General features: G+C 34.7%; 1 long non-coding RNA gene across 1 annotated transcript in view; it reads left to right on the forward strand.

Moving 5' to 3' along the window:
* Window positions 1-8,017, forward strand: part of LOC111632734 — a 42,633-nt gene extending 34,616 nt beyond the window's left edge. Inside the window, exons 3-4 of the long non-coding RNA XR_002757916.1 lie at window positions 3,083-3,130; window positions 7,942-8,017. This is a non-coding gene — a long non-coding RNA (uncharacterized LOC111632734). The remainder of the gene's footprint in view (window positions 1-3,082; window positions 3,131-7,941) is intronic.
* Window positions 8,018-15,827: the final 7,810 nt, after the last annotated feature.

Genomic DNA, 15,827 nt, shown 5'->3' on the forward strand with positions numbered 1-15,827 from the left:
CACACGCGCTATACAGCGACTCAACGTGATTTCGGGACAGCCTATAAGCTACGCTTTGAAGTGTGTTCATTTTGTCAATTACGAGGACCTGGCACGATAGCGAAGATAAAGCCTTGGGCTGCGTATGAAATTTGTGAAGATGCGCTCTTCAGCCATCCACCGAAATTCTCTTTCGTTTCTCTCCCTCCCTTTTCTTGCTCTCCACTTCTCTATTGTGTGACGGCAGCGTCGCCCGGGCCTAACGATTGAAATCAAGAGCTCCTACAGTTCATATCAGTTCCCGGCTGCTCCCCCTTCTCCACCCCTCGACCGTATTCAGTCCGTCCCTCGTCCAAATGGAAGCTCCAGCCCTACAAATGGCGACGTAATACTGGGCCAGCCAGCCGCGGGCTTTCAATACATCTTGCCCCCCGGGCTCGCAGCTTTATCGACGCCGGAGCATTAAGTTGGCCGCTCTGTTCCCCTTATTTGCCGTATCAGTCGCGCATTCCTGCAGCTGATGAATTCTGGCCTCCAGTTTTTTTCCTTTTTTTTTCTTCTGTGACTGGCTTTCATGTCTGTCCCGCTCCTCCGAATGGCAAACTTTGGACAAAGTTGGAACTAGCTGGCACGCTATTGGATGATGAAAGGGCCCTCCAGCGGCACGTGCCGCACACAGCGATGACGTCTTCATTCCCTGCACGCGCCATTAACCCGCTGTGTTGGAGTTTGTTTTAAAATTTCTTTGCAAAGGGGAAACATAAAACTCGTCAGCATCCATATGTCACTAACCATTAACAGCAATGATATAATATTTCTGCTTTCCGTGCTCGTTTTCTTTTGATTCCTTTTAGCCGGAGCAATTCCTTGTCTGCAGATTTTTATTCATTTTTTTCCCCTCTTCCTTCCTCCTCCTCCGAATGAAGTCAGTCCAAATCCCATTTAATAATATGTTTCTAATGAAAATATTTCGTAACGACAAACTATTATATAGAGAAAGAACCTTTCGAAGAACTTACAACTCCAAATGGTCTTTTCCGAATTCAATAGAGAAACAGAAATCTCATTGGTTCTTTACTCGCCCGACATATTTATTTGGTGAAGCGTATTAATCTATAATTAACCAATTGGAAGCTTTCTTAATCGCATAGATTTGCAGACGAAACTTTACTTGTAAGATGTAAAAATATCAGAAAAACTTATTGCAGCTGTTCCCGTCGAAATTTTGGTTTAAATTACTACACGAATTTTTTTTTTTTTTTTTAAATAAGCGAGAAGCTATCTTAAGATAAATTAAATATGTACACAGTTTAAAAAGTGGTGATGAGAGAGAATAAATTAATTTTATAAATATGAAAACGGACGAACCAACCAAGAAATGAGATTGAAAATCGAAAATCCAGTTTTGTTTATTAACAGAGTTTAATATTTCATATTTTTAATACTCTAATTTGTCACGATTTTTTAAATCATACGGTATTTAATGAATCGTTGCGACGAATTTAAGTGTCGTTTATTCATCTTTATTTCTTTAAGATTTAACATGGCGGACTTGTAAATATTTCTCATCGCTTTATTTTATTTTTCTCTCGAATTTAGAAATGAAGCATATTTTTTTTTTAAATGTTAAATTTTTCTGACAGTTTAAATTCATAAATACCTACCGACATTTTGTTCTGATGAGAAATTCCAAAAGCTTAGCGACACACCATTTGTTTAAACCTTTTGTTAAGTCCATTATATTCAAATCTTTTACTTCTAATTGAGCGTATCAGATTATTTACTATTGAAAATCTATTTCGCTTTATGAATTAATACGAATACTTTCATGATGTGCAGTACAGGGGTTGTTAAATACATTGTTTTGCTCGCTTCTCTTACATTATTTTACAGGCCTCAAATAACTTCTTCATTTATAAATTTCTCGTTATTAAAATTTATTAGTTTTTATATACAATTTATTAGATTCATATTTAAAATTATCAATTTCGGAAGATCATTTTTAGGCCTACAATTACTCAGGCCTGTGATTTTAAAGATTACGGTATACAGCATTTATTCATGCTTCTTTCTTAATAAATGTTGCGCATTATACTCAGATAATCTGATAAATTATATTAATAAGAAAGCAGCCGGCAATTTGTACAATGAAATTTAATTTCAGAGAATAAAATAAGAAAATAGCGACAAAATTATCTCAAGAATTTAGTTATAAACCGAAACCCCCCTTTAAATTATGAATAAAAGTTATAATTAATAAAAGTGAACGATGAAATTCTATTTTTGGAAAATCTCATTTGATTTTTATTTTACGAGATAAAACGTATAAAATTCAGCGTCATAAACTATGGCCTAATTATTAAAATGAGTAAATACTTTTTAAGTATTTGAATATTATTAAAATAGTAAAAAGTCGAAGAAACTTAATAATCCGTACTTTGTATTAACGGAATTTGTATTAACCGAACTCGTTAACATTGAAATGTCTAGTCTGCCTCATNTTATATTTATATTTTATATTTATATAAATATAAATAAGTTAAATTATTAAATATTTAGCATTTATAAAGTTATGTTTTTGAATATTTTGCATTTATATCGATGTAGGTTATAGCTATGAAAATTTTCTTTCCATTAAACTAAGTGAACTTTAATTTTTCTTTATTATATAAGTCGTGTAGTATAATATTTATGTTTGTAACGCGTGTTGTAATTTATATAAAAGATATAATAAAATAATTTATATAACTTTGTCTATTTTTCAATAATATTTCTTGAATCGTTTTTCTTGAGAGAATTTTTTTCATTAATTGTGTAAATATTTCTCTTAATTAATCCTTTTTTTAATTATTTAATTCTAATTAAGGTTTAAATTCAAATTCAATGTAATAGAAGAGTAATTTCTTTTAATTAAGAATTCACTATCTCAATTAAATTATTACAGTTAATGGTTTAAATAAAATCATCTTACAAAATTTACGTGCCGCTTAATATAGTCTATACTTTTTATAGTTTAAATCACATAAAAATAATTAAGAATAATATTTATCTTTGAATTTTTTTTATTAAACAGGTATATTTTATTTTTTTCCCATTCATTTAGCTTCAACAGCAACAAGTCTACAGATAGAATTCAAATAAGTTATATCAGGTAAGAATTAAATGAAATTATTAAAATTACAATACACATATTTTTTAAGATTATATTTTTATTTTATACTTTACATGTTTCATTCAATGACAGAAAATATGAGTATATTATACAAACAATATTTAAAGTGTGAAAAATAAAACTTTAATGCATACAAGAAATTCGAGAATGATTCAAAGTTGATCCATACATCAAGTCCACTCAAAGAAAGAGGGAAAAATGGAAAAATCAACTAAAGCAAAATAGGAACAGATGTTCTGCAATCCATTGTAGACTCAATGACTAGAAATGGGATTAGAAACGTGATCTATCGCTTCTATCTGCAAGATTTGCCTGGAACATGCATGCTTATCGCTACATCTTCCAAAATGCCCCTTCCTAAACTTTATGCGTCTGTTTATTGAGGCATACTTTTCTCTTTATATGTAATCATACCATTATCGAATTTCTAATACATTAAGATAGCTTTAATTATTTTTATATAATACAATTAAAATAAATTTTACAGATTTGCAAGAATCTGTAAATTTTATTTTTAAGTTCGTTCGTAAATTTTAAATAACTTAGTTCCGGAGATTCGACTGTAATGATATTAAGCATTACATACGATTTAATTAAACTTTATTAAAAACAAAACAATATTATACGACAAATTTTAAACAATTGTTGTGTAGCATTACGATAAAAATGCTTTGGTCTTTAAAAATTAAGAAAAACTCAGCACTGCATCGGTTGTTATCTTCTGAAGCAACAATTACTTTTAACCAGAAAGGAAAAATATTTCAAAGCAGTAATAATGTCATTCCAATGCATGGTTAGAAGAAGAAAAGCAAAGAGTGTCATGCAGTCATGCCCCATTACGTGTGGAACTATCAAACGAATGTCAACAATGAAGAAACAACCATCCAGACAGCTGTCCCTTCTACGTCGCACCTTATTGACCAATCAGAAGCAAGAGGCCGTTAGAGATGTTCGTAAATCACAGAAGTCTACAGTCGAGGATAATGTCTAATATGTCGTGATGAATTGATGTCGTTATGAACAGAATGGTCGCCATGGTTCTAGATACCTTTTATGTGGCTCATTGGAGGGAGACATACTGAGCTTGACCCCACCATATTGGCATCTTCTGTACAGTCAGAAAACATCTAGTCTATTGAACTCATGGTGTTTAAATTGTTAAATTTAAACGTTTAAACGTTTAACTTACTTATAAAGCTGAATAATTTGAAAATATTATATATTAAAGCGAGAAAATTGGTAAAAAAAAAAAAACGTATGAACAAAAAGCTACCTAACGAATTTAATTTAAAAATACTCTTTAGTGTTAGATTTAATTATTTAATAAAATAAATTAGAATAATTTTCATTTTTTTTCAAATAGTTGAGATAAAATATTGCTTGCTTCACTGCATAAGCCTGTATTTTACAGGAGAAACTGGCATCTCAGGCGTCTAGGAGGCGGTAAATTGTCTCCCTCCGTTGAAGCCCGCTAGTGACATTTTAAAATGTAACCGTAACGCGTTAAAACTCGAAAACGATCTTCATTAACAATACATCTCCTAGATCAATCATACAGTTGTTAAAATGAAGAGGTTCAAATCTTCTATATAAACGGGGACTTTCCAATTTACAGATCTTTTCCAACCGAGAAGGATCGAAGGTAGCGACTGTAAGTTATTGTGTTAGAATCTAACAAGCTAGGCAACTTTATGTGTTCTACGATTGGCTGGCGATAAAACATCAATTATTTCAGCTTTTCACCCGCTAACGACCATCCCTAATTCTGGTCAGCAGCCTCGGGGTCCAGACTTTCCCACCGACAACCACCTTGGTCGTTATGGCTGTGGAAATGCCAAAGTAGCTTCCAGCTAAACTGAAAATAAACTTGTTAAAATGTGCAGCAGTCTTTAACACTTCCTGATTTCTCCCAGCTGTTGTGCAGATAGTGGTCAGGCAACCAATCAGATCGGGAGTGATGCCAAGCCCTAGGGACAGACCCATATACTACTGTTATCTTCTCACTTGTACTGTGGGTCGTGATTCTAAGCACTTAATCTCTCACGGTTTGTGTCAAAGGATAAAAGACACGTTGCGCTAATAACTGACTTTTTTTAACCTAACATTAGACATTATACATTAATATACATGTAAAACACAAAAGTTTAAGTCAAAACTAGCCCGAAAGCCCGAAGATATCACACATTCAAACATCTTAATAAATTTCAGCGCGAATAAGCTTAAATCTCCGAAAATAATTAGTTTTATCCGATCGGTTTGATGATAGATAAATCTTACCAAAATCAATTCTCGATAGTTTTAAAATGAAAGAAAACTAATAAGTCTATTTATTATTAGAAAATTAGGGATATAAATCAAGGAAATGATGAGACTTCACGAATAATTAAACCTGCAAAACAGAAAATAAAACGACGAAAACTTCCAGACTGTTGGAACATATATTTATTTTGAAAAATGATTCTAGGACGAAAGTTTGGTCCAGCAGAAAACTTGTGTGTTGAAGATTAAGTTGGACTTGTGAATTACATTTAGGACAAAGGACTTTGAATCCGAGTCTAGGCCGAACTCATTTGTAAACGGTCCAATAGCGGCAATGCTACAAACAATGAAGGGGAAAAAAGTGGCTGAAGGAGCCATTAGAGGAAATATATCTCCACTAAACATTGCCTGCACTTCCACTTTCAATCAGAATCCGCCATTAGTGACAAATACCCGAGACCCAAACCTATTAGTACCCAGCGGTCTTCGCTACCATTCTAAAGAGACGGGGTTGGCCCCGATTGAAACATCCAGCTTCTTTATCACGGATCCGCTAATAATCTCTGCAGTTTTAATGATTAAAATCCTAATGTGCCGTTTTTTTTATTAACAAAACAATTTTAAATCATGTTTTTAAACAAATTATGATTATTTAACAAACTAGCGCTCTGGTTGCCGGAAATGAATCAAATTTTGCAGTAGGCCTATCTTTTGCATTCTATTCTTTAAGATATGAATTTTATCCTTAAAGATCTGGTAAGAGCGCCGAGAAGACGTGTCGCGTTTCTTTAAGTAAAGTAGTAGTGTGGCCAGTGAATTGACTGATATTTCGAATGTGACTCGAGATTGTCATGCAGGAAATGATTTGCCGCTCCGAATGACAAAGGTTGTTGGCGATACAATTTCCCGCAGAGAAGGTCGATAGCATGATATCGTGCTGGATCTTCTTCTATGGCTTCATTAGTTGGACATTCAACTCTCTTCTATAAATAACCGGCTTAGAACAAAGTGGTCTTAATGACGGTTTTGGTATGTTTCAAAGACAAGCAATTCCTAATCAGTCTATTTGCTGGTGTATTCTTTTAGGCCGGCCAAACAATTCTAAGTTAGGTTCAAGTGATGAAATATTTTGGTCTAAATGAGAGTAAACAACTAAGGTACAATATAGGCCTATTGAATACTTAGATGCAAGACGGAGATGAAAGTTGCGCGCTTCGTTTTAATATAAATATAGTTAGACGGGAACATAAAAACTTCTACAACTTAGCGAAAGCTATTATTATAGCCTTTAAATAATAAATAGAGTTAAAGAATGGAAATACATTAACGTTTAGAGGAGGGAATGACTTAAACAATTCCATCACTCTTTTTTCGACAAAGTCGACAGGAAGAAGCATTTGATGATCACCGTTTTGCTACTTTTTCTAGCGATACAGGCGAGCAGTTTTTTCCCTTTTGTAAAGAAAATTTCTGTATAAAAATTTGATCGAATTGATGGTTATTATCATCCAATAAAGGAGAAAATTACATCATAATTAGCCAAAAACTATTCAATTTATTTAAGTTTTTATTGCCGAGCGATATGAGGGAGGCGTTGCTCTACTGGCCAGATTCTGGCAACACGTCTCAAGAGTTAATGACTGCCATCAAGAGCAGATTGCTTGTCAGACATTTTTTCTTACTCGCCTGCCAAACGACCATGTTAAAAATGACGTTGGGCGTTCGACAAATGACCTGTTTTTATGAACCCCAGACTAGTATGATGGTGGCAATCTTTTCGCTCCATCGCCCATCTCGTGTAAATACACCTTCTCCATAATATTGGAGATGATTGTTCAATAATATTTCTGTCCCGGGACATCGATGTCTGCCAGAATCTCTCGTAGATCTGATTCTGTCTACAATAGCCACTCTGATAGGTTTGAATACAGTACAAGAGTTTGGAGATCAAGCATCGTCAAGTATGCGATTCATCATCAGTACTTACAAAGTCCCGAACGATACGCTCTACTTTTCTTCCTTCTTTCTCCCTTTCAATTTATTTTCGTAAAACTTCTACTACATCACTCAAAACCCAGTTGTAAATTTTGCATAAAAATAATCTCTAAAAGATTTCCTAAGATTCGCTTCGGCTTTCTAAAATATCTGTTTCGCACCGGTTTGAAACAGATATTGTTCCTTTGATAAGTCTTAATGGTTTGTTATGCAAAGTTACATAACAGGCTCGATTCGTAGTTACATCCACCCTTTTACAGTTTTACTAATTATCACCCGCGATTGCACAAAAGACACATTGCAATTGTCTAGATGTATTGTACATTCAGTAAACAAGCAGATTTATCCAAGAAGTACAAATAAGGCGTGGATAATGTTTACAGAATTGTTTCATTGCCGAAGTCTCTCTAAAAGAATATTTATAAAGGACGGATAACCTTACACGTAACTGAATTACGCCTTTTAATGTATAAATTTATTCACTGCAACCTTATTGAAAATGCTATTGATATAATACGTCGCATTTTATTTTACAGGTATAAGAATTCCGATCTTCTGTCTACGAATGTATAGGTCCTGTATACATATAAACTGTAAGTTACCTATAGGCAAATGATAAATAAAGATAAATATCATTATAACTTAAGTTTATTTCTTATTAATTAATCGTATAATCATTACAGTTAGTGAAAGATAGAAACTAAACTAACTTGTTCAAACTTTGAATCTACAGAACTTCCGACAGACTAATCACATATTTATTTCCTCATTTGTTTATTACGCTTAAACAATTTTAAAGTTTCAAAACTCATTCATCAGCCATCTACTGTTGCAGGTATGCCCATACAGCAATAGGTTTGTTCCTCGCCGAGCACTTAATTAGTGGCCGCAGATACTATTGATCTAACCTTAATTCTCACTGACAATTACTCAGTAACGGTTGAGAGTAATTAGTCCGGTTCTCCATGTTAACTCCACTAACCTGGTCCAGACAACCTTTCACAATGACCTGTCCGGCTCGTTAGTCGGTCTCTCAAGTAACATTATGTTAACTTTTGCTCCGTGAAAACTTTCGAGTGAGATTTAACTTTTGTAGTTAGTTAGCCGCGTGGATGTTTAACTCATCCAATCTCAGTAGATTTAGCCGGAGAGATATTAAAAAAAAAGTGTTGAATGTCTAAACAAAACAGGAGAAGGATCGATAACGTGGCTAAAAAAAGTAGCTAAAGAGTAACTTTTTAATTGAAATCTGCAACACTTTTTGCTGGTTTCTTTCTTTTACTCATCCATGCATTTTATCCAAGCTTCATTCGGTAGACATTTCTTGTCACAAACACACACACACGCACACACACACCCAGTGAGAGTAACGTGCACGATCAATTAAAAGCGGCCGCTGTGGGAATTCAATCAGCTTCCAACAAAACATCGACGGAGGGGATCGGGCCGGAAATTGCAGCCTATTATAATGGAGACGAGGCTAGGATGGTGTGGCCGATACAGATGTAATACATATGGATGGAGGCGGGATGACGACCACCTTCTACTCTCCAGTTTTTCTACTCTCTTCCAAGTTTCGGAACAGTTGGGCTTTGTTCTTAGCAGTGGCAGTGCTAACGAAATTGGACGATTAGTCACGTCTGTAAATTGGCAAAGTTTTAACTAAAACTATTCATTAGTCTTCAACCATAAGTAAAGTAATTCATTAGAGCGGCATAAAACAAAGTGTAATTATACTAAAATCTGTTGTTTTTACAGTGAGAATCATTAAGCAGCAGCTCTCTTTGAAATCTTCCGAGAAAATATATCTCTGTCCGTAAATCGGTCAGTTTTGTAAAAAGGAAAACAAAACTTCGTATTTTAATCTGTGTTCAGAACGAGAAATTATCTGGTTAACATCATTTATAAGCACGTTGTTTCAGAAATGTTTCATTTAACGAGGATTTTTACGTAAGACGAAATTTTAAAACGCATCGAAAAACGATTCATGCAGTCATCATGTAACGATTATTATATGGAAGGGTACGTGCTTCGCTGTATGATTCAGTGTACTAGAGTTATATGCGATGACGACTATCCTTGTACAAACCACACGAGTGTTTGTTCCAAGTCCGAGTACACATGTCGAGGATCTCACCACAGGAAATGTAGGCTTAACAAGCCGCACTCCACTCAGACGTGACGAGAAGGAAGATTAGGATGCCAACTATTGTTCCCAGTGTCGAGATTGTAACAGTAACTACTATACCATCCAAATTTCGAGCCACGGATTAGTTTCAGAAAATTAAGTTGGAGTCCTTCTTATAAGCTAACAGGAAGAAGTTCGGTAGCAAATACGATGACGTGACTTGTCACGCCTACACGAAACGTTCAATTTTCCAGCCATTGATTTCTACCTCATTGTCATCTCACGCGCGTGTTGTCCACTTCATCAGTATCAAGAGAAAACAAATTTGTGAGAGGACATTCCACGTCACGTGTCGACACGCGTCCACCCACTAATTTTTTGCTATTAAATAAACTCAACGGAACGATTATGTCAATATTTATAACAGAAAACAATTTTTCGTCCTGTAAACTTCAAAAATTGAGGAGTAGCGTCGAAATTATTCCTTTTGTCACACAACTAAAATTCATCAGAGCAAAACCACAGATGCGATTGCTTAATTATTTTATTAGTTTCATCCATCACGATTTTCACCTTACCGAACGGAGTAAAAACAAGTCTGGACATCTTTAACTAATGGCAAATAATTTGGGAGTTGCAGAATCGGTTATAAATGTCTAGCAGTCGAATTGATCGACAATTTACCGACGGCATTAATTAAAAAGCGTGCTAACCAATGGCTGTGATTAATTTGACTTCGAAATCAGCAACATTCAGACAAAGTCCAGCCTTGTCTTCACTCTGTCAAGCAGATAATCTGTCGGCGTCATCTTTTTTTTCGGCGCCATCTCCCGTCCGTCCGCCTGTGGTTAATTTATAAGTGGTAATTAACGATTTTCTCTGCTCTGGTCTTTCTTGCGAGCCGCATCCATCACTTCTGTCTAATCTCTCGGATTCTTTCCATTAAATTAATATATCTGGTAATGATCGCTGATATGCGTAATCTGGTCAAGTTTCCACATTATGGCTCTTAACATTGCTCCGATTGTTTGACGTCTCGAGTGCGAAAAAGTCCTTCTCTAATTTCGTCAATGTCCACAGTCTTAAGAATTTAATGTATCCGTGTGAATGTATTAATGCTCTTCCGTTTATTACCACACTTTCGAAGCTTGGTATCAACCTGGAAGCTGTCGTATGAAAGTAAACTAATTCACAGTTGCTGCGGTTCATAATATATAAGTATTACAAATACATAAAGAGAATACAACTCTTATACAGTACAAATAACGGCATGTAAATCTTAGAAATGTTACGTTCTAAATATAAAAGTATATAAAATCTCAGCTATTTTAAGTTATCTTTATTCTTTATCTCTCATATTCAATAAGAATATTTTATAATCTATAGGCTTATGAATTACTTATCTTGTATATGTACTCCATTTATTCTATTTCTAGTTTAAAAAACTGACAATTTGTTACTTTTTATAACATGAACTTGATGTCTGTTTTTCTGCTTATGAGAATTTGCTAAAAACAATAGAATTTCGGTTGGAAAATAACAAGAAAAACTTAAAATTGTGTCAACGAAATGTCAATGAATTACAACCTTTACACACCGAGATTTTATTATAAATGAAAAAATGTATATCGATATTTTTTCATTTATAATAAGTCTCACACTCGAAAATTAATTTTATTGTAATTTTAATTATTTTTAAATTTTGCTCTTAATCTATACAAATTTCATTTCATATTTATCTAGAGCCTATATAGAGATTTATAATGTATAAATAACTTTATAATCAAATGGTTCCTGTGATTTTTAAAACATTTTTCTACTTCATTTGTAGATGTTTCGTGTCTTTAGAACCACGAAATTATTTTATATTATGCACTAGATTACGTGAATCTCTAAAATAAGGAAGGTTCCGACGGGAAAAACGTCGATATTATCGATTTTATACGAACCAATTCTTCTTCCATAAATCTTAAAATAATTGGCATACGTTAAATTAAAACTTATAAATTCTGTTAATTATAGCGTATAAATTTTAAATAATTATTTATTATTTAAAAATTTCGAAGGTGATTTCGATTCATTACAAGAATTAGAAGATCCCTCAGCAGATAAATAAATCGCGCACAATGCTTATTTATAAAAACAAAATTTTATTATACATTTTAGTTTTTATAGTATCTAAGATGTATTTTTATTTATATATATATATAAAACGTGTAAAAAAAAAGACGTCAGTCACATTCTCAAACCGAAAGTTGTCTTTTTACCAAACAACTTCAGTGACATGTTTCATCGTCATTGTGTCCATCGGCAGCTGCAATGTACTCCAGCACTTCGTACTTACTGGCAGAAAGTGAAATGAAGTTTGGCAAAAAAAGAAAAGTAACTGGATTGTCACTTCAAGAGGCGACAATCTAGTTACTCTAAGAAAGACGTCGACTTAAGAAGAGACGAAGCGGCACAAGAAAATTAACAGGAAGGTTTCGGGATAGAAAACCGGGCGAAAGTCTACACCTTAAACTTTTTTAATATCCATTTTGTATCGGATCAAGTAGCAATTTATATATATATATATATATATATTATTATTATTTTCTCCCTTCTCTATCTTTTCCTCCTTCGATACAAATTTGGCCGTTAACAGGTAAATCACGAAAATTTAAACATATTCGACGTAATGAAGGGAGATGCGGACTATCCGCTTAAGCTGTAGTTCCCGGTTCTCCTACTTAATAACGGCGAGGAAGTCCTCCCATTGCACAGATAAGCCGATAAGACGTCGGATTGGGTGAAAATTCCCATCGCAACGTGTTGGCGGTATTCAGCAAGTTTGTTTTAATCTGCTGCAGCGGGCTGACTTCATCAAGCAGGAACGTACGCTCTCTCTCTCTCTTCTCTCTTTCTCTCTCTCTCTCCCCGTCCACAACGAGAAAAATAGGAGTAGGCATCTAGAAAGCATTTTGCAGCGAGAACGACAGTTATATCGCTATTTAGTTATCACGCTTCATTATAAGGTCCCCGAGTATGATGCTTCTCGGCACGACCCACAATTAGCGAACTGAAAGAAGAACACCAACAGCTTTATCGCTTAATGAAGAGCTAAAGAAAACACAATTAAGCATTTCATTTCGCGGTTTGGAAATAACTTTCGCTTAATATCGCCAATCAATAGAAACGATCCTTAGTCCGTCTGCTGTAACCATCATTCACACATCATCAGCCAAATGAGAGAAGAAGAGAAAAAGAAAAAAGAAAAAGAAAAAAAAAAGAAAAAAAGAGTGCATCCTAATCGAGTGGTTGTGTAACGGGAGACTAAAATTCGATAAATACCTCTGTCATTAGCGCTGTTTGTATTGACAGATGTTTTGTCGCAGATAAGCAAGGTTTGTGTCGAGTTATCTGTTCGCTAGCCAGAAGCTGCCACGAAAATTATTAAATAAAATTGCGCATTGATAACCGGATGAAATGGTATAGAGCCTTATCGTCGGGTAGGAAGTAAATATTACTCTCAGGCTCTTCTCTCGTCGGGATGTACGGATAGATAACTGTCCCACCTGCTGTTTAATCGACCGTAACCAGTAATTAAATGTAGTTTAAGTGGATCGAGCCTGCGCCTGAATTTAATGTCGAGTTCGCCTTTTTAATATATTCAAGAATAAGTAAAAGATATTTTCAATACAACTCAAATCCTGTCTCCGTCAAAATCGCACTTAAAATGAGTAAAAATCCGAATTCTCGCAGCCTGTAGAATTAATCTTGCTTAAACATTATCCTACAAGAAAGCTTACAACTTATCAAAAATAAATTAAATACAGTTCAAATCGATTAAATCCAAATCTTTAGCGGGCTAAGAAGACTGATCGTCGTTTTTAAGCCGATGTACCACCACTTATTTTTTTTTTAACAATTTTTTACGGATTTAAAACGGAATCAAATCTTAATGTTACTTATAATGGCGCGTAACATTTATAAGCTTATAATGAGAATAATACGGAATTTCTTTAAAATTTAAGCTATAACGCGCTTTAAATTGGAATTTAAGCTTTTATTCGTGGCCAACCGATCGAGCCTATAAAAGAAAACGGACAGAAAAAAAGGAGGAGAAAAAGAGAATCGCGTTAGAAAATGAAAACTTTTTTTAATAACCGGGGAAAAAAAAGGAGAAATTAAAATTTTAATCTGGAGCACGAAAGTGGGAAGTAGAAATAGTGAGATATTCTGTCGGGCAGATCTTTTTTTAGTAGACGGGCGAGGTGTTGGAGTATATCAAAAATTCAGTGGAACAGAAAGTAGTGCAGATATTATGGAGGATTTCCCACAGCGACAAAATGTAAATGTGCAGGATGGAATGGACAACTTAATTGAATCCCCACTTGTCCGCAGCACGTGGGTAATCCGAGCCATGTCCCCCATTGTTGTCCATGGAAGTCAATGCGACAGAAGGATTATATGATCAAGCAGCAGGGTAGAGGCCTATCTTCTGTCGCCAGACCCGCCCTATCGCCGATTCCGTCAAATCTTGTGGGGATATGGATTATTGCACAGCACCGTATCTTCACTCCTCTAACTCTCCGGAATTATTGGAAAAGTTACGTCCAGTATTTTGTTTTCGGTCGACGACAGACAAGCTACACTCTTAATTAAAGAGATGAACGTTCGAACGGGATTAATTTTCCATTTATCGACAGTTAGCACCGACTTCTTACTTTTCTTTCTCTTCCACTTCTTACTGTTCGATGCTGTAAAGTATTTTTGTTTCTTCCTATAACACCGTATATTACTTTATTAACTAGCAACACCCGTACATCTCTAGTGTCCTTATTGTTTTCCGAACGAATAAATCTAACTATTAGAAGCTAATTTAATTTGAAATAAAGCCATATTTTACTGTCACGAATGGACCGTAGCTTAATACTACATAAAATTTTTTACAGATAAAATACACCGTAAATAATTTTATAGACGAAACTTATAGTAAAGGAGAAGTAACGTTCTTGCAATCGTAACTAATTGTTATCTGTTAGAGAGGAAGAGAGTTTCACAATCCCGAGTAACTCGCTTATAGATTGACAGGCCTAGCAACACTATTGTTAGACGACAAGGGTTTTGTAGCAAACAGAATTATGAGGTCGATTATAGTTAATGAATATCGATCTCTTACTAAACCCATTGGCCTTTTTACTATTGTTTTAAACGTAAAAATCTTAACAATTATTATTTATAAATTGTGTAAGATAATTGTGAGAATATAGAGATACTTTACGTTCGTTCGGTACGAATAAATTCCGTCTTATCACATTTATTAATGCAATTCTAATGTACAGTATCTTGTTGGTAACACTTAACATAGCACATTCACTCGAGTTCCACTCGTATAATTCTCATTAAAATACGGGCGCACTTATGTTCTCTGGTTGTTTGCACAGAAACTCTCGTCCAACTTTCTGAAATTTTGAGAATAAGTTTTCCAAACCACTAATAACCTGCACTTTATTACGAGATGTTCGTCATCGGTTTTCATGCGTCAATAATTAAACTGCATGAGAACGTCAAACAGCTAATGACCTTATACACTACCAATAATAAGTATCCTGACATTTTTCTTACTTAGCATAATTATAAATTTTTAAAACACTCATTTATTCTCGTTTTTTAAAATGTTTTATACGAGTAGAATAAAGTTCTGGTAGAGCGTACGGTGTTTTATATATTAAAAAAAAAAAAAAAAAATTTTGAATAATTTTGTAAATTTGCAAAATCCGTAGCGAGATTCCTCCTTGGAAATTTACAATATTAAAAAGGTGCAAAACGGTAGCTAGTGGGCGTTAAAGGCTTTTCTACCTTACATGCCCCTAATCTGCTACTGGCGATAGCTATTTTAATAGAAAGATGCATATCTATGGCCCTCATTGGGTCAACTCTTTTGAAAATCAGATCGTCGCATGCAACCAGTTTGGATACGACGAGGTGTGACCAAAGTGAGGATTAGAAGTCTATTTAATCCACATACAAGAACTATTTCCTGCCAAGCTGAAGTGTGATACATCCCCTCCAACCCACCAGGATTAGCAGGAGCCTGCAATATGGACCATGAGCAGAATGGCATCTCATTTCGCAGGAATTTTCAATTTTCGTCCAGGTTTTGTGGGACTAATCCCAAGGGGAGACTACCAGATTGACAGGGCTGCACTAGGGAGGAAGGAAATGGAGTTGACTCCCTGTAGTCTTTTGCCGATAACGTTTCTGTGCTGCACCTCTTCCAACAAAGCAGCACAGTTTCTGGGCAAGCTTGTT

The sequence above is a fragment of the Centruroides sculpturatus genome, unplaced genomic scaffold (assembly GCF_000671375.1).
Source record: "Centruroides sculpturatus isolate CEXI.00-Female unplaced genomic scaffold, Cexi_2.0 scaffold119, whole genome shotgun sequence".
NCBI lineage: Eukaryota > Metazoa > Arthropoda > Arachnida > Scorpiones > Buthidae > Centruroides > Centruroides sculpturatus.